Here is a 3,009-nt window from a genome sequence, read left to right as displayed (position 1 = left end):
ATGGCAAACTGTTCCAGTGTCCTTGCCAAGAAAGCTCCAAAAGGGGTCATGAAGGGTCAGACACAATTGGAAAAAACTCAGTACAACACATAGATAACCTATATGTCAAATTATAACAAATACATCACAGAGAGGCAGAATGATTACTTCAACTTGAATGACTGTGGAGTTTTCTTGACAGAGATCACAACTAGACCCCAACTTGGAAGATAGTCAGGAGGCAAAGATGAAGAAAGAAGCATGATTGATGAAAAGTTCAAGAGGCATGATCTCTGGGTAATTAATCATTTTATTAATTACAGCTACCATTTACTAAAAGAGGGTCATTTGGCTTCTCTCTCAAACTAAAGGCGGATTATGGTGACCAGTTGCTGCTTATATGCCTTTGGAAGAGTGGCTGTTCCTGACAGATGGTAATCAATTCTAACTGGTTAATAATTAATGAGTAGAATGAATGTGATGAGGTGGATTTATTCTAATGAGGAGGTGGGGGAACCCAACCTGGATTTTGTTTCTCATTCCCAGACTACCCTAGAGGCCACTCTAGACAAAAGCCACCCCCCCTCCGCAGAACCCAGAAGGAATCTCTCTCCCTCGTCCCAGCCCCACTCCTCCCCCAAACCTGAGTAGAACACAGGGGCTTCCCCAAGTGGGTTGGGTCTGAACAAGATTGAGGAGAATGTTAAATTTAATTGAGGAGAATGTTAAATTTAATCTCATTATCAATTTCTTCTTCAGGGGCTGCTGTGACCTGGGAGAGAATAAGGAGTTACGAAGAACCGGCTGCCCAGGGAGCCCCCTCCTTTTCAATCCCCGCGTGGTTTAGAACATAACCTCCCCGAGGGCAGACACTGCCCCATGTTTCTCGCGTTTATTTGCATGCCCCGCTCTTAGCCTGGCACCTGGCACAAGTAGGGCTTGGAAATGTCAGCTGCCTGCCCGTCTAGTCTGAAGGGCACTGGTGGGGTGAAAGGTTGGAGAGATAGGTCTTGACTGGCAAGCTACAAAGCGGATTCAGTTATTCGCTTCACTTGTATTCAGCGGGCCACGGTGAGCGCTCCGAGCTGCGGGTCTCAGACGCGGGCTGCTTATTCCTCGGGTGGGGCGAGCCTTCACTAGGGCAGCGGAGCGGATCTGCAGGAGGAACAGCCCAGCTGGAAGGGCAGGCCTGGGGAGGGGGCGGGGGGGGGGGGGCGGGCTGCAGAGGGCGCCAAGCTGCGCACCCCCGAGGCCAGATCCTTGCCTTCTGGAAGCTGAAGAAAAGTCTCCCACCCCCGTCACCTTCGTCATCTTCCCCGCGGGCGCTGACCCTCCCGGGCTTCCTGCAGCCCATTGCCACGCTTGAGGCAAGCTTCTCGCGTCAGCCGTATCTCAGCGCGCAGTCCTCTCGCGGGGAAATCCCGTCATCGAGAGTTCATTGCCTTGTTTTCTGCAGCTGCCCCGTCTGGAGGGCAGAGAGCGGCCCTCCCGCTCCCCGCTCCCCGTTCGGTCTCCGGATTTCTCAGACTTCCTCTCGGGGCCTTGGCCCTGGTGGAGGTCACTTGGCAGCTCTCCCCCCGACCCCCTCCCTCTCGGAGAGCACGGCGGCCCTTTGACGTCAGCCGCAGCCAGCGGGAAGTGTCGGGCCCTCAGTTTCCCCCACCCCCACCCAGAGCTGCCGTAATTCACACGGGGATGGCAACACCGGGACCTTGATCTTATCAGGGCTGCCTTTCTCCTGGCAGCCTCCTCCTCCGCCCCGCCCCTCCCCGCCTCCCGGTGACACTGAGCCCAGCTGGACCCTGTGCTGGACCCACGTGCTCACGTGTGCTCGCACCCCCACCCCCCCCTTTTCTCACTGTTCAATTACCGACTTCTTTAATATGTGAGGGGGAGGGGAGGGCAGAGGTTCTAGGCAGGACCCCTCAAGGCAGGGAGTAGGACAAAGGGGTTTTCCTCTCCCCCCCAGCTTTCTGCGGGTCAGCGATCTATGGGCGGACGTTCAGTGCCGTCTAAGTGCAGACGCTGTGCTTGTGCTCGGCGTCAAGGGAAGAAAAAGGATGCCCCAGTCTTTGCCTTCCTTTCACTTCCCTTCTACGGGGCAGACAAAAGAGGGACACGGAAAAATGCAGTAACAACTCAAGGCCACCAAAAATGGGGGGGCTGCTGAACGGCCAGGCAGGCCGGTGGTTAGAGCGCCGGCCGGCCCCAGGGACTCATCCAGTCCGGCCTCCCATACTCCCTGGCTGTGCGACCCTCAGCTCCTCATCTGTCAAATGAGCCGGAGAAGGACGAGGCAAACCAGCCGCTTCGTGTCTCCGCCTAGAAGCCCCAGGTGGGGTCACAAAGATCAGAGCCGCCTGAAACTGAACCAAGGAAAAATGAATGGGAAAGCGAAGGACTGGCTGCTCCGGGAAGCCGCGGCTTCGAGGCTGGCGGGCCTCATAATGAATCAGTGACAGAAAGCATTACTTTTATAAAGGGCGGGAGAAACAAATAGAAGCCCTGGCACGTTATCTGTCCTCCACGTGTTTGCGTTCCAGGGACACAGACCCCAGATCTGAGGGGAAGCCCGTGCTCCTCCGCGGGCTCCGGAAAGCACGGGCCACGCATCTGGTTTGATGCTTTGTTTTCCGGGGATCCCTCGGACAAGGCCTGCTTCATTCCTGCTCCTCCGGAGTCCAGGCTGCCTGGGGCGGGGGGGGGGGGGGGGAGGGAAGCAGAAAGATGGGTTCCTCGGGCTCAGGCAGGAGCCCTGCTAGGCTGCGCCTCCACAGGCGTTGCTTCCTGAGGGGGGGAAAATAGGGGGAGAGAGGGCAGGCCAGGCTCCTCCCTCCCTCAGTGGTCCTGGGGGGGGGGCGGGTATTGGTGAGGGAGGTGGGCCCCCTCCCGGGTGGTGGAGGTGCTGCCTGCGCTGAGGCTCGCGGGGTTGTGGGGGACAATCTGTAGCGAGGGCTTTCCCCACGTTACGGCACGTGATGCTGGGTTAGGGGAGCTCCGCTCCCCGGATCTGTGCTCTTCCTGCCCTCT

General features: G+C 57.4%; 1 long non-coding RNA gene across 1 annotated transcript; it reads right to left on the bottom strand.

Moving 5' to 3' along the window:
- Window positions 1-273: 273 nt before the first annotated feature.
- Window positions 274-1,491, bottom strand: LOC141554896 (uncharacterized). Its single transcript, XR_012486000.1, has 2 exons — window positions 1,282-1,491; window positions 274-1,134 (listed from the first exon to the last, which is right to left on the bottom strand). It is a non-coding gene; the product is annotated as an uncharacterized LOC141554896 (long non-coding RNA).
- Window positions 1,492-3,009: the final 1,518 nt, after the last annotated feature.

Source organism: Sminthopsis crassicaudata, chromosome 2 (assembly GCF_048593235.1).
Source record: "Sminthopsis crassicaudata isolate SCR6 chromosome 2, ASM4859323v1, whole genome shotgun sequence".
Taxonomy (NCBI): domain Eukaryota; kingdom Metazoa; phylum Chordata; class Mammalia; order Dasyuromorphia; family Dasyuridae; genus Sminthopsis; species Sminthopsis crassicaudata.
Note: the sequence above shows the minus strand (reverse complement) of the source record. Positions and strands in the feature narration are given on the sequence as shown.